The sequence below is a fragment of the Carlito syrichta genome, unplaced genomic scaffold (genome assembly GCF_000164805.1).
Source record: "Carlito syrichta isolate Samal-C Ts95f unplaced genomic scaffold, Tarsius_syrichta-2.0.1 Scaffold312089, whole genome shotgun sequence".
Classification (NCBI taxonomy): Eukaryota; Metazoa; Chordata; class Mammalia; order Primates; family Tarsiidae; genus Carlito; species Carlito syrichta.
Genome location: NW_007256185.1, coordinates 390911 through 414664, shown reverse-complemented (window position 1 = coordinate 414664; position 23754 = coordinate 390911).

The following is a 23754-nucleotide window of genomic DNA, read 5'->3' as shown; positions in this document are numbered from 1 at the left end:
ACAACATACATTGTGTTATTTGGTTCTCACTCTATGCAGTAGGTATAGATTATTACCCTCATTATAGGCTGATTTGTTCTTCATGTTACATGGCCTTTACCAGTTGACATGTAACACATCCACACATTATTACAGCACAACATTACATTATTTTTCTTTCTTGAGTGGCCAAAATAAACAGGAAAGCCATAGTGGAATTGCAAGATGGTGTTAAATTTTCTGCTTGGCAATGCCACAAGTCACCTGAACTTATTTTGGATTGGCCAAAACAAGTCACAAGGAGGAATTAATATTTTGAACTAGTAATACAATCTACTACAATCATCATTATAATCCTTAGGTGTAGATTCTACTTAAGAGAAACATTGCTGTTTTTTGTTTGCTTGTTGGTTTTTTTTTTTTTTTTTGTCTGAGTCTCACCCTGCTCAAGCTGGAATGCAGTGGTACGATCACAGCTCATTGCAGCCTTGACCTCCTGGGCTCAGGTGATCCTTCTGCCTCAGCCTCCCTATTTACTGGGACTACAGGTGTGCACAACCATACTTGGCTAATTTTAAAAATTTTTTGTAGAGACGGGGTCTCATTATGTTGCCCAGGCTGGTCTCAATCTCCTAGACTCAAGTGAACCTCTTGCCTTGGCCTCTTAAAGTTCTGGGTTTACATGCGTGAGCTACTGCACCCAACCAATACTGCAGTTTTCTGTGAAGGGTGCTTATCTCTAAAATTATGCCTCATGGGCAATATCTATATTTTCCAGTCTTATTGTTGGCTTGGTTTCCAGTTTTTTTGGTTGTATCAAAATTTTTTCCTGCATATTTGGGTGTGTGTCAAGAAATTGTTAGAGTCAATACTTTTGGCTTCAAGAAATAGCATCCCACAGCAAACACGTGTACAACAAACCCATGTACTATATTGTTATAGGGAAATGTTATGGATCCTGTGGGTAGAAGTACTGCTGGGCTCATGTGAGACTGGAAAGCTTTCAGGCAATCACTCATCTCTGTGTATTTTCTTCTGTCCTTTTTTCTACAAGAGGGGACCCCCCCCAATGGAATTTATTTATTGTGTATTTATTCTTACATATTTAAATTTCAGTCACTTTCAAAGTACTCTCCATTTGATACAACATGCCTATAGAGATGCTTTTCCCATTACCTGAAACCATTAAAAATTATTGTATTTTATTTTAAAGATGTGGAGTACAGTTCAGGGTTAGGTACCCTTGTTAATGAGGTGTGTGCCCCACCTTCCCCAAGCAGATTTCTACCACTGCCAATCCTACTTCCCCTCCCCCCTCCCAGCAGTTTCCCACTACTGCCAGTCATTCTCTTATAGTATTACAATAATTGTTCAAGGTCCGCTTATGAGTGAGAACATGTGATACTCAGTTCTTTGTTTCTGTGAAAGATCACTCAGTATTATAGACTAAGTCCATCCAGGTAGCTGTGAAGTTCATGATTTTGTTCTTCTTTATGACTGCATAATATTCCATTGTATATATTTTCAAAATATTTTTTAATCCAGTCCTCTCTCGATGGGCAGCACGGTTTGTTCCATGTTCTTGCTACTGTGAACAGTAATGCAATAAACGTACATGTGCAGCTATCTTTTTTTTAGAGTGATTTGAGTTATTCCAGGCATATTCCCAGTAAGGGGACTGCGGGGTTGTATGGAAGGTCGATTTTTTAGAACTTTTAGGAATTGCCGCACCGTTTTCCACAGAGACTGTACTAGTTTACATTCCCACCAACAGTGCAGAAGTGTTTCCTTTTCGCCGCATCCTCTCCAGCATATGTTGTTTTTTGAGTTATTGATGATAGCCATCCTGACTGTAGTTAGGTGGTATCTCAGTGTAGTTTTAATTTTTATCTGAAACAATTTTTTAACTCATCAATTTTGATGCTTTTTAGTGCTTTTGCCATTTTTTGTTGTTGTTGTTTGTTTACCTCTTCCCCTATTGGTAAAACATTTCTTTTTGAGGACTTTTCTTCATCGGGGAAATAAACAAAAAGGTTGCTTGGGGCAAGATCAAGTGAATAAAGAGTGTGGGGCATAGGAGTTATGTAGTTTGGGGTCAAAAACTGCTGAATACTCAGTGTGGGGTGGGCAGGTGCACTTGTAAATCATCCATCGATGAAATGGGCAAATATGTTGAAAGAATCCCCCCTGCCAAATCACTGAAGCTGATGGGTTCCTAGAACACTCACCTAGTGAGAGAAACCTGTTGCAAGGGGCTCATCCTCCAAAAGATAATTCCAGCTTTTTTGGATCCTCTTTCCTATATGTGCATTTCCTTCTTTTCTTTTTACATATGGGCATTTCTCCCTGCTTTTCCATGAATTTTGTACTTAGTGGTAGCACCATAGCTCCTGAGTTTACCTGTCTCCTCTTTAAAAAAAACATCAGAGACTGAACTATCCTTTCTGAATCTCAATTCTGAATTCTCATGAGATAAACACCAGCTGGTAGGCTAAGACTGACCTATCATGGAATTTAAATCATAGCATTTAAATCTCTGTGGGTTAAGGAAGGAGGAAGGGGACATTCGCAAAAGGAGGGTTGAACAGACTTTCCAAAAGCTACCTATGCAAAGGTTAGATTTCTTATTAAAAATAACGAGCTTCAAAATGAATTTTTTTTATATTTAATAATAATACCCCTCTCACAAATATGTTTTAAAGAGGTTTTGTTATAGTTTTTTACTATTGGTACACAGATAAATTGAAGCATACTGATAAAGCTTTAAAGTCACCTAACAGGACAGTTCTAAAGCTGTTAAATTCTGAAAGAAAAAAGTGTTGGATATACTCATGTTCTTTTATACACTTTGTTCTTGCCTTACCCCAGAGGCAGTGTTAGGTCAGTGCTCCAGCTACACAACTAGCCATTTCCCATAAGACCTGAGGCTGCTGTAAATCATATTTCTCTGGAATGAGTGGGAAAAAAAATCCTCAGTATCCTTTAAAAAAAAGTATTTCAAACTTTCTCACACATTAAAATACATATTAAGTTTATCTAATATAATTTCAATATTCTCTCAAATTTCATGCAGTTTAGCCACATTGGTAAATCAGATTAAAAATATCAGTGCATTATATTTTTTCTCCAACTTTTTATTTAGAAAGTGTGTATATCTAAAACAGATAGCAAGGTTAGAACAATGATTTTCCATATATCCTTTAGTATTAACCAATTTTTGCCACATTTGCTTATATCTTCCTACATGTATATTCCTTCATACATTAAACATGATTTACTCAATTAAAAGAAAAATCACTTAATTCATCTGGGAAGAACTTTATTGTCTTCACTTTTTTCTGTACTGCAGCATCCCTATCTTTTTTGTTATATAAAAAATGATATTGTAAAAAAAGTACCTCAATCTAATGTGAATAACCAAAATCACTCAGGGGCCCTTTCAGTCATCTGTTAAGCCCCTATATATAGTAAGAGGCTTAATAGAGTATAACTTTACCTGTTGTCAGTGGCTTGCACACAAATTGTTTTTAAAATTTGTGTCAATGCTTGTTTTCTAGAACAATTTGTATGACCATACCACACTGAATGCACTCAATCTCGTCTAAACCAATTTGCCCAAGCAATTCCACTTATTTTTATTTCCATTTTTACAGTATACCTTGGAAAATGATTCCGAGTCAACAGCAGGTGGCAGTGCTAGCAAAGGTTGTACTTTCGGTACACGATTAGCTTGGAAAGTATCTTTCAAACCTACAGGAGTAATACAATTAGTAAGGAGTCCTTAAATAAACACATGCACTTATCTCTAATTTTATTACAAGAATTACTTTAGGAATTTTCTGAAATTTCTAAGATAAAGGTATTTTAAAATATTGGTTTTAAGAGTGACTTTTGTTATGATTGTGGGATCAAGTAACAGAAAAACAAATTTGTTTTATCCTTGTTTCTTAATTATTCTATAATTAGAAAAATATAAATATTTACAATTAGAAGGATTAGGTAGTTTGAAATTAAAATTTGCTGGGGAATATGTTACAGAAACATTATTCCTATTGATGTAAAGGTAGTTATGTATTTTGAAATTTTTGGCAAGTTTCAAAAAAGCTTGTATAAAGCAAAACTGCTCTGATTCAACAGGGTAGCAAATTTTAGAAAGCTTAAACTGCTCTTGACATTTATGGAAATAATTTAAAAATCCATTTTAGTTATAATTTATTTCAAAGACCATAATTTTTTTGCAATTTTCTTCTTTCATTTTAAATAAAAGAAACCTGGACAAGAAAGAAATTGTTTAATGAGTAATTCTATTTGATTTTTTGTGTCATTTTACCGAATACAATGAATTTTTTTTTAGGATGGCATATCAAAACTGTTTAATGTTTCTGGGACTTTACTAGTGCTATACATGTGTTTGAATACCTTACTTATGACTTATTAAATATTTGTATGCTTATGTGTGCATATATCAGCCAGATATCAGAAACCATCATGAGTTGATTTCTGTTACTAATTTAATTATTTAACTTATTAAAAACTCTCAATATTTAAAATTAGCATAGAATTGAGAGCTCATATAGTTTGATGAGATCATTGCCCCATGAAGAAACTGAGGTCCAGGAGATATTTCACTGAAGGAGGGACTTCAAAGGACCTGTTATATTCTGTCTTGCTTCTTAGGCTGGATTGGGAACAACTCAGTGCAAATTACTATTTTATTTACTTACTCTAAGAACTCCTGCAATCACTAGCTCCCGTATTTTGCTGTGAAAAAAATGACCGACAAAAATGGTATCTTCCCCAAGAATCACATATTTTAGCCATTTCTCTAATTAACTGATTGACTTCATGCCCACATTTGCTTGATGTATAACTAAAATTCAATGAGTCTTTCTGAACTCTAGTTTCAGTGCTTTTGAGAAACACCCTATGTAGTGGCAGATACTATTATCCTTACATTTTAAGATTGCTAAGTGAAAAAAGTGATAAAATACATAAGTTGCATTAAGATAAAACAGCAAGTCATCAGGATTTTGAGGAGGACAATAGGATTCCCCAAAGAACAGCCTTTTCCATGAAAAGCAAACAAAATGCAACCAAACTTTAAATTTTTCTTCAAGGATTACATTAGAACTAGAAAACGAGATGGAAACATTTGGTGTGGGATACGTTGTATTGTGGGATAAATCATTTTGAGATGAAAACACATTGCCTGTTCTCAATAAAATATCAATGATTTATTTAAGTTATTAACTCAAGAACAGTTTTTGGCATACTTTTGAAAATTTGTTATCATTAAGTTTCAACAATTACTCCACTAAAACCTATTATTTGCATACAATAGGTTTTTTTTTTTTTTTTTTTTTTTTGGTTAGGCAAATCACTGTTTCTTGAAAATTCTCAGGTCATGTGTGTAACCAAGTGAAAGTGCTTTAGAAATAGAACTTTATCAAGTTTGGCCTGTGGTAATCTATGTTTTAAATTACAGCACAACTCATTCCAAATCAATAAAATAAATTGATTTGTAAATGTTTCAGGCAGGACTGCTTTCTTTGGATTTTGTCTATTGAATGTTCACTGCAGTTAAAGCATCTTTTTTTCCTGCATAATTAAGTCTGTGTTCTTGGCCTTTCACTGAGTTAAACTGGGTTTAAAAGGCAGAAATGTATGCTAAGGCAAAATTATGCACATCCATTATTCCCAGTCTTATAAATATTGAAGCATTTTTTCCCTTTTGGTGAGAAATGGAAGAGAAAATAAAGCTGAATGCCTTGAACTTTAGTTCCCCTTTCTGAGGACTTTTTAAACTATTTCAATTCTGGGAAAAATTGAACATACTGCTCTCAAATGCCTAAATTGCCTGAGTACACAGTAACATCCTTTATTCTTATAGCTGTGGCTATGTTTAAATTGTGGTGTATGAGAAAGAGTGAAAAAGAAAAAGGTGGTGATTTCAATTTTGAAAATTCTGAAAAGATTTTGAGCTAATATATAGATGGATAGAACTGTTGTGAAAGATCAATTCAAATAACATTTCTTGAGCATATGTAATAGTGCCTTTTATGTAGCAGACACTGGGTTAGTCATTTTATAAATATCTTTCAGTTTCACAACAATCCTGCAAGGAGTTTCATTCTACATCTACATATAAGGAAAATGGAAAGTTAGATTATTGAAACTAGAAGTAAAACCTGAGTCTCCATAATGATGTTGGGGACTCAAATGCATCATAATCTTTCATCACCTACTAGTTGTCAGGTGCTAAGGATTCAAAAATGAATTAGATCGGTTCCTGTCTTCAAAAAATTCACATGGTGGCCTATTGGGAGATACATACATTCAAACAAATTATTTGCATTACCATGTGACAAATCCCAATGTATAATGATGTAGTATGGTAAAGGAGGGAATTATTTCTGATAAAGGGAGCTAGGTTTATAATCCTTGATGTATTAAAAAGGCGAAAGATTTATACGATCTACAGAGAAACCAGAGTATCATCACTGATATATTAAAAGATGCAGTGCTGAAGGAATAAAAAGTAGCGTTGAGTGCTGATTATGAGGGACTTGGAGTTTTATGCTGAGTAGTGTAGGACTCCTGGGTTATTCTCTTTTCAAACAATCTGCATGATTGATTTACCTAGATGGTTGTTGGTGCTAGTGGATTTAATAGTTTTATATCTTTGAATATACATTTGAATGATTTGAAACTCCAAGTTATTGAAAAGTAGTAATTCTTTTAAGTTTTACTCCATTGAGTTTTGCACACCAGGCTTTTGCAGGAAAGGATACATTTTAACTGTTGTTATCTGCAAAGTTCCTTAACAAAGCATATCATTTTTAAATTTTTAAATATATACATCCTTACTTAGTAGATTTGTTGTCAATGATCATTATTGTAAAAGAATGCATACAAGATAAGATAGTAGTAGTGTTCACTTGGCAACTTCATATCAGATTTTTCAGTATTTATGAAACACAGAGAAGGGATTTTAGACAGTATACATGGATGCATTGTAAAAGAGATCACTTTGAGGACGTTATATTTTTTGAAAGTATAATTGTAGACAAAGAATATTCTTGGAACTGACAAAAACGTTAATGTTCTTAAGTTTATATTTGCTGTCATCATATTTAACACATTGATTGAATTACACATAGCCAACAACGATGGATAGGTAGCTTGCAAGGATTGGTGATTTTTATAAATGCTGTATTAGAGATAATTACATTTTTGGGTGACCCAACCAAAATTTTATTTTAACATTTTATTTGTATTTTGGAAATTGATAGAAACTTTAAATACTTGGAGCTTCATCATAAATATAATATCTTATTTCAGCTTGGTGATATTGTATTTTCTATCTGAAATGTTTTTCAGTGATACAGGTTTTCATGCACTGTTAGTTAGTGCTTTTTTGTGCCCTTAATATTGGTAGTTGTATTTTGAAACCAAGCTTTTTGATTTATAGAAATATGCACAGGTTCTGAAGCTCTTTTCTGAAAAAATATGAGTGTAATATGTTAGAATTTTAAAACCCATGGAGGGCTCAAGTTACACCTCTCTTCAAGTTAAAATTATATTAAAATGTGTAGCATCACCCTGGAAAGAAGCAAATGTATGAAAATGCGACAATTCTTATAAACACTTTAAATAGTAGTTCCTCTGACCTCTGTGCGACTGATCGGTTGTTTCTTTTCACCACAAGCTGGTTTTCTTACCACTATCAGAAGCACGAAATAAATAAAACTTGCCATTAAAATTTCTCTAAAATAAAAAATAAATAAAAATTAAAAAAAAAAACTTTTCACTTGTTTCCTAAATGTTTTCTAAACATAAAACTGCAACAAATACAAAGAAGGAAATTTTACACCAGAAAAAGAATAATCAATCTTTCTATTTATTATGGGTATCAAATTAAATAGGTAGCAATTAGATTTTTAGAAGATCTCTGGTTTAAAGGAGTTGATTGTTCTTGAGACAATATATGAGTCAGCTGAGCTATAAAGTTTCTCTGTGTGTGTGTGTGTGTATGTGATTAATGTTGCTATTGCTACTTCTTAATAAATAAGAGTCTCATTTCTGCTGTTCTTTGTGGGATATTGTATTAGGTTAGAACTCATTTTCATGCCTTCTGTAAACAGGTCCAAACAGATTTTAAGTTTATTTCATCATGCCAGTATCGGGAAATGACTGATACCCAATGATGGCCTTACTGTGGAATTGTTTTGTGCCTAGGAGGCAAAATCTTAAATTCTTATTAGCTTGTTAATATGTCAGATATAATTGGAAAATATGGAGTGTTTCCTAATTATTATCCTGGTAACTTCGACTCTATGTACTTCTGTTTTCTCAACAGTGTGAAGAGGTGTGAGCTGCAATTAATGTTTGGGATTACGAAATGACAGATTTAAAGGTGTAAAATGTGTAAATGTCATTATTCTAATAAAAATTCAAATTTACAAGATGAAACCTTTGAATAGCCTTAAATAAATTGCTCCCAATAAAGAAAATTCTAAAGTGACCATTAGAGGGTGCAAAGACATTACAGAAATGAACAAACTATTCCTAGAATGAGAAATAACTGAGAGAAGTGAATCTTTGTGACCATGAAATGCTTAACATTTCAGAAAACATTCAAAGCTTCCAGAACATTTCATTGAACATGAGATAAGTGTATGCTCATCTGAGTATAATCCTATTTTTCTTATTTGATTTCTTCTGAATGAGCAAGTTATCACTATGTTGATTCTTGAAAAGCTTAAATAAGATCAAATCAGTAAAGCATTGTTTGAAAAGGGGATGCCATTACAGTTTCTATTATTGAAGAAACTGAATCTAGGACTTTTTCAAGTAATAAATTACCATTTTCGAGTAATTTAGATTGTAAGTTATGTTCTTCATCTGTAAAGATGGACTTTTGTTTGAGGAGAGGGAATCGATTCTTAAAACAAGAGGTTTTGGAAGAGTTTGAGCAAGAAAGACAAAAATGCTATAATATGTCTTCCAACTCAATACAAAATGCAAAGTTTCTATTTATTTATTAATTTAGATCTTTAAATTATTTTTTATTTTAGATTATGTAATTTTGTGGAACATATCTCTTGTGGGACTCTAATGGGTGTTTTGGTTCTTTGCAAATTTTGAGAAACAAACCCAACTTAAACAAAATAGCTAGTCTGAAATTAACTGTAAATATTAATGGATTAATTGTCAGAAGGAGCACACAACATGTAGTTGTTTTCATTTCATGGTCTTAGTTGGATAAAAAGGTGAGATTAATTTTCTTTTTCAAAATTATATATTTTGTTTGTTTTGTGATAAGTTTAGAAGAAGTTGAGAAGTGCATCTCCTGTTATAAGTGAGAGGAAATAAAAATAAATGATTGTTGGACATTTCGTGATAAGGATATATCTGAATGAAATGCTTTAGAAATAATCTCTGTGATGATTTTATAGTAGCTTTTAAAAATGAAATCAACAGGCGGGCTTGGTGGCTCAGCCTGTAATCCCGCCCCTTTGGGAGGCTGAGGTGAGTGGATTGCCTGAGCCCGCGGGTTCGAGACCTGCCTGGGCAGTGAGACCTCATCTCTACAATAAATAAAATAAAATAAATCAGCCGGGCGTGGTAGCGCACGCCTGTAATTCCGGCTACTTGGAAGGCTGAGGCGGAAGGATCGCCGGAGCCCAGCAGGTCGAGGCTGCGGTGGCCGGGAGCGGCCACTGTACTCCAGTCTGGGCGACAGAGTGAGACTCCAACTCAAAAAAAAAAAAAAGAAATCAACTTTTGATGTGAAATCTCATAGAAGATGTTAAGTCAATGAAAACATTTTTTGTTGCTATTGTAAGTTGTTGTCTACTAAGAGATGCCCCATCAGAATCATAGATCCACAGGAAGTTTCTAAAATCACCATCTTCCCTTTTTTGGTGACCATCCTCAATAAGAGGTGAATTAAGGGAAGATCTGATAACATAGTTCTTTACATTGTCATGTACATGGGAATAAGACTCTTGGAACTTGCTCACATTGGTAGGTATCTGGATTAGAGTCCTGGATTTCTAATAGTAGCAATATCTCTTTGTATCTCTGCAAATTGTCAATGATATCTGGGGCTAATCCAGGTCATACTCCAATCTTCCAGTTTCCAGTTGAGATAGAAAAATTTGATCAACTTAGAGAAGAAAATTAATGTTCTTGTTGATCTCTCAAAAATGTACTTTGGTAATTATTAGGAAATTATTTGGAATTTAGGCATTATTAGAAAAATCTACTAAGATTCAAAATCTAAGATTCATATCAATCTACAGAATTAAAAAAAGATAACATAAACTTCAGCTGTATCAAACAAGTCAGTGGGATTCTAGTTATAGGCAATTCTATTTTGAAATAAAAATGAAGACAAAGATATATTAATCCAGATTTCATGTCTGAAGATGAGAGAGGGTCTGGACATATTGTGAAGGGCAGTAACTAGTCACAAAAAGGGCAGAAGAAACAAATATTTACCTCTCCATTTATTCAACATTCAGTTACTATATGCCAGGCACTGGTCAGCCTATTATATTTTACCAATCAGTATTTAGTACTTGGAGTTTTAAGGAGGTAACTTATCTCTTCCTTAGATTCTAGATCTACTCAGAAGATGCAAGATATCTTAGTACTTTTAATAAATATTCTAGCTACCCTGCAGAAATTTCTGCACTATATAGACTTGGGTATAACTGAATTATAAAAGGTAGTTGTGTATTTTAACCTAGTGTTAATATAGGCCTTCTGTGTCTCATTATGTTACGTTGGTATTCTCCATAGTAGTCAATTAATTTTGTACGTCAACTGCACAGAATTGGTACTATTTTAATGTCTAATGTCAGAGTGACAGAGAGTTCCAAATTGGATAAAAGAGTTAGTGTTTAAAAGGAATTGTTTTATATTGTGAGTATACTATTTTTTCTTTACTCATAAGACAGTAAAGATAGCCAAAGGTTATTCAATTCATTCCTCAACCTGTGCTAAGGAGTCCATGCCATCCTTCAATGAGATTGATATTTATCTTCTTTACATGTCTCAAGGGAAGGAAAATCTATAAGCTACAACCTTCATATGTTTATACAAGAAAGAATGAAGAAAATTCTGATTTGACATAAAAGTCATCATTTATGATGAGTCACTCTGAGAATGAAGGGGTAAATACGTACATTTCTTCTATTTCCTTATGGAGAAGATGAATGACCTCTTACAGCCTAAGTTTCCCCTTGTGTTCTGCCTGAAATAATCGTGATCCTGTGAATATTAAATAATAAAAGGAGATCAAGAACAGCTGCCAGGCAACTTCCACACATTAAAAACAAACAAAGTTCATAGCTTGCTTTCTGACTTTCCTCTAGTCACATCTACATTCTCCCAGCAAATTTTCTCCCAAACTCCTGTCAGTGAACACAAGTTTGGGACATGACAAATCATGGCACTCAGGTGCAGAACTCTCTGAGGCTCTGTGACAGAGAAGAGGCAATTAGAGAAGAGGAGGAGGAGGGGTGGGGAGGAAGAGGGAGGAGGAGGAGGAGGAGAGTGAAGTTAAAGTGAATGCAGCTGGGCAGGCCTAAATCTGGAGTGTTTTTGTCAACCCTAACTAAGAAGTTGGTACCCCAGGGGTAGGGTGGATGAATGGTGGGCCAGGAGAATATATTTCTAAGAAGAAGTATGGAAAATGGCTGGTCCCCTACTTTGTTAGGTCTAAGGGATAATTGATCCCTCAGCCGCATGCTCTATAGTTTAAAGATTTGAAGAAAACAGGATGTAAAAAGCAACCAAAGCAGGAGTTCTATTTGAATAAGATGATAATTTTAGACTAATTTCTCTAGAGGTGGTCTATTCAAGAGTTTTATAGATACAATGCTATTTTAATGAAACGAGTATGAGAAATGTATCATATTACTACCTAATCAAGCTGTGATAATGTTTCCATTGGATAGTACAGCAGTGTTATGTGAGCTAGTCTGATTCCAAATAAAATCTAGGGTGTGGACTTTATAGTCCAAAATTGTCTGGATCGTGGTTACTTTATTCTTTCCTGATGCTATGTATTGTAAATTTAGACTTTTGAGGCATTCTTGCTATTAGTTTTCACATTGTATTGTTGGGTATTGGAAAATAAGATGCTTTAGATGAATGCTTTCTTGCTTATGAGATGTTGGCTACCATTTTTTGGATAAAGATGGGGAGAGAAAGAGCATCTAAACATGTAAACGGCATCTTTTAATATTGGACTCCCTTTGAAAGAAGTTTTAAATTTCTTAAAATTTCAGCATTTTAAATACCTAAATTATTTACAATTACTCTGCTTAAACTTTGACTATTGTACCTGTTTTATGGAGTTAAATTATGTTATAAAACAATACAGTTTCAGTTTAAGGCTATAGGGGGGAATATAAAATGATTTTAAGATGTAAAAATATTACTCTATTACTTTCTTTTATGAAATATATCATTGTTATTTTAATAAATCCTTTCCTTCCATTGATCCATTCTGGTGACTTCAGAAAGTATCCTTCCCTCAAAAGCTATAGTCTAAAGTTTTGCTTGTTTTCCATTGCAGAATACAAAATTTAGAAGCAATTTGTTGATACTTTCCCCTCCCTCTTCACCTATATTGAAATCGTCAGCAATTCTCATATCAACTGAATTTTTTATTTTCATGGATCATACTTTTGGTGTAGAATCTAATAAGTCACTGTCAAACCCAAGTTCATTTAGATTTTCTTGCATGTTATCTTCTACAAGTTTGATGTATTTTTAAAAATGTTTTACAGTTATTTTTTTGGTCTATTTTGAGTTAATTTTTGTGAATGAGTCATATAAAGTCTGTGTCTGGATTTTTTTTTGGCACATGCATGTCCAATAGTTTCATTACCATTTATAGAATACACTCCTTTCTCCCTTGAATCACCTTGGCTCTTTTGTGAAAACAAACAAACAAACAAATAAAACAAAACAGTTAAAATGCTAGGCGTGGTGTCTCATACCTGTAATTCCAGCACTTTGGGAGGCAGAGGCAGGAGAATTGCCTGAGCCCAAGGGTTGGAGCCAGCAACATGGTGAAACCTTAATAAAAAAATTAGTTGGGCATGATGACATGTGCCTACAGTTTCAGCTACTTAGAAGACTGAGGTGGAAGGATTGCCTGAGCCTAGCAGGTCCAGGCTATGGTAGCCATGATCATGCCATTGCGTTTCAACCTGGATGACAGAGTGAGACTCCAACTTAAAATAAACAAGCAAGCAAACAAACATCAACAGCAAAAACAATTGACTATATTTGTGTGGATTTATTTCTGGGCTCTCTACTTCGTCATATTTAACTATTTGTTCTTTCACCACTGTCTTAATAGCAATAATTTTATAGTAGGGCTCAAAGTTGGGTAGTGTCAGTCCTCCAACTTTGTTCTTTAATATTGTGTTGGCTCTTTTGCCTTTCTATGTAATATTAGAATAGTTTTTAATATTCACAAAATAACTTGATAGATTTTGATTAGGATTACACTGTATCCATAAATTAAATTGGAAAGAACTATCTCTTAACAATAATGTCTTTCTATCTGTGGGCACAGACTATATCTCCATTTATTATATTTCTTTCATAAGTTTTTCTCATATAGATATACATATTTTGTTAGGTTTATACACAAATGTTTCATTTTTAGAGTACTAATGAAAATTATATTGTGTTTTTAATTCCAAATTTCATTTGTTCATTGCTGGCATGTAGGAAAGCAATAGATATTTATATATTAACATTGCATCCTGCAATCTTGTTATAATTGTTTAGTAGTTCTAGGAGGTTTTTTAAAATGACTTTTCTTTTGGATTTTCTACATAGATAATCATGTCATCTGTGAACAATGAAAGTTTTATTTTCTACCTTCCTAATCCATCTACCTTTTATTATATAGTACTATTTACTGCTAAGGTACTTAAATTTATGAGACTAATAGGACAACGGACCTAAGAAAACCTTTATATGATCATGTTAATTTCTGTTGCTTGTCCCTCTCTTTCCTGTGACCCCAACAGGCTCTTCACAGCAGCTCAATGAGAGGTTTACAGTTCCCCATCTTCTCTCATAGCCATGATCCACTCTCTGAAATCATCATAGGAGGCCTAAGGTCTCCACGGGTTCCTGGATTTCAGCAAGGCCTCCCAGCTCTGTGTATTTCTGATGAGTCTACTCCTCTGAGATGGGCTTAAGGGAGACCCAGAATGCTCTAGGTCTTTGCTGGTAAGACAAGTCTTTATTTACCTCAGTGCTATGACTATTCAAGAAAAAAGTCCTCAAAAATACTGTATTTAGAACTCTTTACCCTTCTTAAAAAGTGTCAGGACAAATCCCATCATGCCTTACACCCTTGTTTAAGTGGTTACAATATCCAAAAAGGGTTGTGTGGACTAAAATCAAAGTATAAGCAGAGCTGCCTTCCTTCTAGAGGTTCTAGGAAGAGTGTGCTTTCTTGCCTTTTCCAGCTTCTAGAGGTCACCTGCTTTCTTTGGCTGGTGACTACTTCCTCCTTCAAAGCCAGCAGCATAACATCCTCATCTCTCCTAACCTTGACCCTCTGTTTCTAGTGTTACATCTAACATTTTATGATTCCCATATCTTCCTCTTACCCTTGTGAATCTATTGGTCTCACTCAGATAATTCAAGAAAATCTCTCAATTTCAAGACCCTTAATTTAGTCACTTCTGCAAAATCCCCTTTGCCATGTTAGGCAACATATTAAAAGGTTTTGGGGATTAGGTGTGGATGTCTTTGGTAGACCATTATTTTCTTACTAGATAAGCTATCTTACATTTCCTGGTCACTGACAATTCCCTGCCTCCCTCAATTATTTGATTACATTTGAATCGAATCCACTTACTGTACCACTTGTTGATTTCATATTATTGTCTTAATCGACTCACATTTCTCTTTATTCAATTTACGTTCTATGATCCTTTACTACCATCACTCTCTTGCAGACACTCGCAACACCTCTCTTCTCTAGCCCTTTCCTTACTCCTGCCTTCTGTAAAACTTATTGGCTGTGTCTCTGGTTGAACCCAGCCAACTCTCTGTCTACCTGCTTTGCATCTACACCTGAGCAGAAGAATGTGCTGTGGAAAAAACAAAAACAAAACTCCCCCCCACAGAACATAGATTCAGTAGGAATCTTTCTTGTCCCTCCTGTCTCCTTCCATATGGAGTGTCTTTAATAAGATACTTGTCCTGTCTCTCATCTACTCTGCACTGAAGGGGAAGCTGTGACTTTATTTACTTGGGGACTCAAAGGGAGAATATGGAACATCAACACCTCCCCCTCACTTCCTTGGTATCAGCTGCCTGTAGGAAGTGCAAGTTCCCTTCTGTTCCTTCCTTATACTGCTGTGAGAGAAGTCTGACCCTGTGGGGAGTTTGCAGTTTTTTAGCACTGATGATACTTGGGTTGGTGGGTCTAATTTGGGACTTCAGTTAGGAAGTTCACTTGCCCACAGATATCAGACATATTTTCTCAAATCAGTATTATCAATAACAGAGGAAACACGTGGGTTTCCTGTTTGTGACTTTCTCACCTTTTTTTTTTTCAGTTGAAATAAAACTTGAGTGCTTTTTCTAATTGAGATCCCTCAAACTCTGACTGCTCTATCTATATAAGCTTCTTTCATCTCTACTGCTTTTTCCTTCTTGAATTTTCTTCTTAAAACTTCCCAATACTTGATGTATTTGTTTGTTGTCTGTTTCCTTTGCTAAATGTAAGGCCAATGAGATGATTGTTTTAGCTGTATTCCTATTGTCTGGAACAGTTCTTGGCTCAGAGCAGGCTCTGAATGTACATTTGTAGAATGATTGTTGACAGAAGTGTTGTGAGAGCATTTTCAGTATCATCTGAATATTTAGTTTTGACTCTTACAATTCTATTTTGCTTTATTACAAATAGATCAACTCTTAATTATCTAGGGTAGAGTTCATTGATTTGGTGATTAAGCATGGTAAGACATAATGATAGTCCCTGTGTTAAAAGTTAAAATAACTACAAATCATCCCCAAATTCTACATACTAGAATTTATTTTTCATGAAAGTATGTGATAACCAAAATATCACATTATATTTACTTCAACTTGGAATTATTTCCCCCTTGTCAATCAGAAATATAGAATAGTAATTTGAATGTTGGAATTCAAACAAAAAAGCAGAGGTTAATATTTTTTTAAGTCTTAAAAATGAGAAAAGAAATAATGTTATTTCTTTAAAGCCTGTTATAAAGAACACACACATTTTGATTTGAATAAATTTTCTTTTGCTCCATCTCTGAGTTTGAGTGGATTGAACAAGTACAAGTGTGATAAAAATACCCTCTTTTAAAAACCAAGGTGAAATTTGGATCCATTAGCGATGGCTAGAGAAATGCTGCCAAACATGACAAAGTTTATTTCAAATGTCAGAATGAAAGATATAGCTGACATCTATTGTTCTTCTTTTCTGATAAGAGACCCAGATTTTCCTATAGGGGTTTTTCTTTTTTCCATTTGCAATCAATGTAATTTACATGGGCTTGATTGCTCTCTTAAGTCCAAGGGGGATCATGAGGATCAGGTTCACCATATTCCCTGGCCCTGGCTACAGTCGCTGGTGCAGAGATAAACTCATAGTCCAAGCTGTCCTGATCAATGTAAATGCCAGGACTTCTCTTGAAGGACTTCGGAACAAAGTGTAGATTTTAGTCACAGTTGATCTGCTTTGTAAAGACTGGGAAAAAAAAATTATATATATATATATATAAAACTTGACTGTGGTTGCCAGTGGCTATCTTGCTGATAGCAGGTCAACTCACTGAAAATCAAACTTCCAAAACTAATTATCTGAATTAATAAATTTCACAAATTCAAAATAAGAATTTGCTGTTTGAAAAATCTACCAATTTACCAAAATCTTGTTTCTTTTAACAACTTATAAAGATTACTACAATTTATACTGGGCAGAATGCTTTTAGAAGCTTTTGAAGATTACTGGCTTTTATATTTCTTCATATAAACCTTTTAAAGAATGTTCTAATTGGTGAATTCTAAGGATTATAGGGTGATTTGTTCTTGTATATATAATATTTAGAAAACAATATTTCATCATCAAAAAATCAATAACATTTCAGTGAATTTTTTCCATTCTTGGTTTACTTCAAATCATTCTGATGTCATTTTTGTGTATCATCAACATTTTAGCATCCCTCTACTGGTTTTTCATGTACATTTAGACCTTAGTTTATTTCTACAGCAACAAATTTTAGTAAAATTTCATATTTGGTGTGACTTTTTCTCTTGCTTTCTAGTCAATTTTATACTTTAGACATACCTTATTATTTTTAGAATTTTTAGTCTATTACTTTTGATCCTTTCAATTTTTGTATTTTTGTTCCACACACACATATATATATAATATATGCATATATATTATATGTTTATGTATGTTAGTGAGTGCTCTTGGGGCTAGCAGCTGGGGAAAGGATGTAAAGGAAACTGAATTGGGCAGAGGGAGAAGCTAGGCTGTGATGCGATCTCAACAAGGCCCTCAGACAATACCACCCTTTCTGTAAATACTATCTGACATAGTAATCATATAATACATTATGATTACATAGTAATCATATAATACATTGTAATTTTTTCTGGCTATCCTAATTTCTTAAGCACTGCTTTGAATAATTTTACCTTTTAAAGTCAAATCTCTTAGCGAATTATTTCTATGTTCAAATACCCAATTATTTATTGTGAGAAAACAGAATATTTTTTAATTTCTTTTGAATCATTTTTAATGTTTTGTTTTCTTTACTTTTAGGAGTTTTTAGTTTTCTTTTACCAGTTCCTCAAATGACATATTAGTTTACATATTTCTGGCAATTGTTTATCAAAATTTCTGAAAAGAAATTGTCATGAAACAGATTTATTTTCATGAAATTGATTTGGGAAAGAAGAATTTAATTTAATTTAATTTAATTTTTTGAGTTGTAGTCTCACTCTGTCACCCAGGCTAGAGGGCAGTGGCCCACTCATGGCTACCACAGTCTCAACCTGCTGGGTTCAGGCAATCCTTTGCCTCAGCTTTCTGAGTAGCTGGAACTACAGTCATGTACTACCACTCCCAGCTTATTATTATTATTGTTATTATTATTTGATTTATTGTAGAGACAAGGTTTCACCAAGTTGTCCAGACTGGTCTCGAACCCCTGAGCTTAGGCAATCCTCTCACCTCAGCCTCGCAAAGTGCTGGATTACGGGCTTGAGCCACCACGCCGGGCCTGGGAAAGAACAATTTTAGTAAAAAGACCTAACATTCTCTTTCTACCACAGAGGAGAGGCTTGCTAAGAGTGAACTTAGTACAGAACTGAGAGATAAAGACAGATTGCTGACAATATCATTTGGATAATTGGATGCTGCTGTGCCTAGAGACAGAGGTTGCAGACTGGATTCCCAGGGATGCAAACTAAGAGCTGGAGATTGGGCTCATGATATAGGGAGACATGGACAACTGCAGAAGGGAAGTGACAGAGGCTGGACTGGGCAGAGGGAGAAGCTGGACCTTGATGCCGTCTTAACAAGGCCAGCAGACAATCTCACGTTTTCTGGTGCCTGGAACGTGTTGACCTTGATCTAGCTCAACTCTTATCCTAGCATCAAGAGACCAGGGACACTGAACTATAATAAGAGGGTTGAATAAAAAACATGGACTGAAAATAGGAGGAGGTAGAGATTTCTGTTTTTTTTTTCCCCTGCTCATTGTAAAACCTAAATAATCTTGCACAATGTAGGACTTCTTGTTAGGGACTATTCATATCTTGTAGATGTGGGTTATCTCTTCTGTAGGATGTGTTGGACAGAATTGCAGTGCCAATTCTACCTCCAAAACCCTCATTTTCCGGTTGTGTTAGTCATCATAGCTTTGTCGTAATTAATTTTCCTTATTTTGTCTTATGGAAGTTCCTCGTCAGAGCTTCTGTGAGTTACAGCTTCTGGATAGCTCTTGCTTTTGATTATTACAACTACACATATTGTCTCATAAAGACAAATGGGCACATAAATGTTTTCATTGCACAAGAATTAGACTATTTGTGGAGGGGGAGTCCAAATAGGACTTGTACTTGTATCCTATATAAAGTGGGGCCTGTTTTCACTTTCCTTGAAGCCTAAGATTGCATGGTTTCAGATACCAGTCTACTTCCTTTTGTCTCTGAATGTTTTGAAGAATGCAGACTTTTGTAAAAGTTTTCTGAGGGCATTAAACAGAAATGTTACATAGTACATCACAGAGAAAACTTCTAAAAATTCTCTGAGCACATTTCTCCCCCTTTCCAAACTTTTCATACATCTATTTATTGAGTGTTTATTCAGTTGTGTACACTATTCTAGGTGGTGGGGGAACAGAATTAATCAAGACAAAAAAATTGCTTGAGTGTTTGGAGTTTACCAGAATAGTGAGAGAAAAGAGACAATAAACAAGTAAACAAGATAAACAAACAAGTTCATTTCAAATAGTGATAAGTGCTATGTAGAAAATATAATAGTGTAATAGATGGAGAGTGGAAAGAGGGAGCCACTTCAGACAGTGTGCTTAGAAAAGGTCTTGATGACGTGACACTGGAGTTGGAAACTGTACAGTGACAGAGATAGTTATGTAAAGGTCATGGGGGGAGAATTCCAGGCAAAAGGAATACATAGAAGATGAAGTTAGAGGGGTAGGTAGATGCCAAACCATGCATGGCCTTATGGACAAAAATAAGACACTTTGATTTTATTCTTATTGCAACAGAATTCCAGTGGAGACTTTTAAGTAAAAGAACAATATAATCTGATTCACAATTTAAAATGATAACTCTAGAGTTTGGGGATGTAAGATGGTCAGGAAGCAAGAGAAATGGCAGAGAGACAGCTATTGTAGTAATCTGGGAGATAGGTAATGGTGGCTTGGGTTTGTGGGCTGTCAGAGAAGATATGAGAAATGATAGAATTAAGATATATTTTGGAGAGACAGCATGAGTTTGGCTAATGATTGAGATAATAGTAGAGTAAGTGGTAATGAGGAAAAGAGAGGAATCAAGTATGATAACTTTCCCAAATTTCTTTCTGCAAGCAATCACTTCATAAGGTGGTTTTCTTCCTTGGTGTCTGTCCTGTGTTATGTTAGTGATGGACCCTTCTGGGTGCTCTCTTAAGTGACACCCTCTGGGAAGTGAAGTCCATCTTTTGCTCTGGTGGCCTTGTTTTTGAGAAGCAGGCCTACTAGAATTCTGTTGACTGCGTGTTTCCATGTTGACAACACCATGGTATAGTTACCTGTCTTTGTTCTTACCATTATCTCTGCCTTAAATTGTTTGACCTGTCTTTCCGACCTCCTTCAACCCTCTGTCACCTCTAGAAATAAAATTTTATCCTTTAAATATGAACTCTTCTCTTGTTTTCCCAAATTCACCAGTAGAATTAATGACTCTGTGCTTCTGTATCTTTTTGTACCTATCTCTAATATTTTATTAGTGAACTTACCACATTATATCTTTATTGTTTAACTTTTTGTCTCTCACATGAAAATATGAGCTCTTCAAAGACAAGAAAAATGTCATCTTTCATCCTTGTATTCCTAACACAGAGCTTGGCACATTATAGGCTCTAATGAAATGTTCAATGAAAGGCACTGAATTGCGTCCTGTTCTATTTACATTAATTTTATTTGGCAACTACTTATGTTGTAAGTAATTAAAATATTATTGAATAGTGCCTACATGCCATTTTTAAACCAAAATAGTTATTTATGTTTTTAGTGCTAATTTAAAGGGATATTTATTTTTTTGCATCATATTTTTCCAGTCTGTAGTTTCTTTGCTTTACTAGAATCAACAGATGGCTCAGAAAGTTAAACTATATGTGTGTGCTGTGGAAAAATAGGTGAATATTAGTTAATCTCTACCTTTTGCCCCAGACCTCCTAATATCAATTTGTAATAGCTTCAGATCTATGTTGCTCAAAAGAAACTTGTCAACAGTTCATTGCTGCATTGCCACATAAACTCTCGTTAAGAGTGGAAGACTGGGGAACAATTAGGCATTTTTCAAGGAGCATCTTGCTTCTAAAAAGTAACTGTAGAGATGGTGATAGAGTGATGTCATGTGTATAGAGCGAATTGAGATTTTCGATGCAGATTCAACTTCCGAAGACACGTGCCCTTCTTTTAACTTTGGAAGATAGCTTTTTTTAACACAAAAGGACTGGAGTAGAAAAACAACTTGATGATTCAAATGATAAAGGGAAAGTCACTAGTTTGTGTCATATTCTGGCAGGAAGGGACAGAAAGATAACTGTACCTTTCACATTTTTCTAAGGTGAGAATTGTGCAAACTTTAAGGTGAATTGGGAGAAAGCATAAGTTGATAGAATGTTTTAAAAGTAATAAATTGTTATCAGGGTTGAATAACCATTTTTCTATGTTAATCATTGAAGGAAGACCAAATTAATTATATTTTTGACCAAGAATAGAACTGAGAGTTGTGTCATTATCACTAGCATCTAAAGAAATGTGTAAATGGAAGTAAGTCTGTGATTGTATTTGAGTCTCAAACAGCTTACTGATAATACATATAGGAAACAACCTGGTATTAGCTCACCTAAAACAAAAAGCTATCTCTTGAAAAAAATTCCACTCCAAGCTGGTTTCTCTGCTTTACTTTACAGCAAAAGTCTTAGGAAGCGTTACCTACACTTCCAGTCTCCAATTTCTCTTTTCTTCTTTCATACTTACCTTTTGCTACTCCATATCCTACCAAACTTGCTCTCATCAAGGTCAACAAAGATCCCCAGGTACTAAATCCAATTCTCAGTACTCATCTTACTTGACCTATTAGCAGCATTTTACACAGTCGATAATTCCTATCTCCTGAAAACTCTTTCTTCACTTAGGTCCCAGGACACCACACTTTTCTGGATTTCTTTCTGCATTACTCTGTGTCATCTCTTTCTCCATTTTTTTTATAATCGATATTTTTTATTTTGATATTGTGGGGTACAGTCAAGGGTTAGGTATACAAATATGCTTCATTCAGGCCCCCTTGTTGATAATTGGTGTCTCCCCATCTCCAGACAGATGTTTACTACCATTAGTCCCATCTCCCCCCCATAGTTTCCCAACACTGTCAGTCATTTTCTTATAGTAGTGCATTGGATGATCAAGGTCCACTATATGAGTAAGAATATGTGGTACTCAGATCTTTGTTTCTGTGAGAGGTCACTTAGTATTAGACCACCCTGAATGCGCCCAATCTCGTCTTTCTCCATTTTTTAATTGATCTTATTTATTCTGAACTCTTAATGTTGCTTTGGCCCAGAACTCTGGCTTTGGAACTCTTCTGTCTCTATCCTCACTACCTTGCTGATGTCATCTCCCTCATGGTTGAAATATCATCCAGGGTCAACAATTGCCCAATTTGTATCTTTGGCCCAGACCTTTCCATGACTTCAGGATCATATATCCAGCAAAGTGTTTGAAAAATTCATTAGCTGTCTAAGAGGTATTTCAAAATTAACACATATAAAGATGGATTCCTACTCATGACTTACCTACAAATTTACTTCACTCACAGTCTTCCCTTATTAGTTAAGGGCAACTTTAACTTTCTAATTGCTCATGCCCCAAATTTTGAGTTCTCTCATAGTTTTTATTCAACCTATCAGAATTGACTCTACAGAATATATCCAGAACTTTGCTGCTTCTCGAAATCTCCTCTGCTACTACCTGAATCCAACCTACAAATCCCTCATTGAAATTGTTGTAAGAGTTTCCTAATGGCTCTCTCTTGTTTTATACCTGCCCTTCTATGTATTCTCAAATAACAGCCTGAATGGTTCTGTTAAAATATAAACCAGATCAGATAACTCTTCAACACAAAATTCAAGGACCACAGGGGTACAAAGTAAATATATTGCTTGTGCTAAAGCCACTTAATTAATGGTAACTTAAAATAAAAAAATAAAAAAGCATTACTTTAAGAGATATGTGCATTATCCCTTTGTGTTCAGAGCTGCCAGCACTTAATGTGCATACAAATGACCATGAGTGTTAATATTTTCAAAGTCCAGAGTGTGAAAATATTTCTTTACAATGCAGAAAATTAGAATTTTCATATGCAGTCTCATATGCTTGATTTCTTAGGACAGGAAATAAACTGAACAGTTTATAAACTGAACAGTTAGAGAAACCCAGAATTACATACCTGCTCATTTTGTGTTGAAATAGACATTTGTTTGAAGAAGGACCCATTATCCACAGTCTCTCTGGGTGGATTCAATGCCCAGCTGTTTGGCCCTTAATGAGCAGGAATGGATGATAGTCCGAGTGTACTCACTAGACTTTGCTCTTTTGCATTCAGTTGTGTTCTCCTGGTGGTGATCTGGAGGCAGTGTTGACTATCAGTCTGCCCCCTGAAGATGCTGTGTCTGGTGTTCCTGGCCCATTATCAAGTTTCTCCATAAGTGTCTCCATATTGCCCTCTTTGTTCATAGGCAGGATGTGAGAGTTTTGATGGACTACTCAGAGGGCTTATGCTTTTGATCTAATGTTAAAGCGAGTCAAAAAAATATCTTAAGGATACTCTAGTTGCTATCCTGGTCAGTGCAGGGTTGGGTCACACTGTGTGGCAGAATAGTGTTTTGAGAACATTTAAAAAATATATTTATCTTTCCCTGTATTTTCTCCCTTTTATGCAGGTAAAACA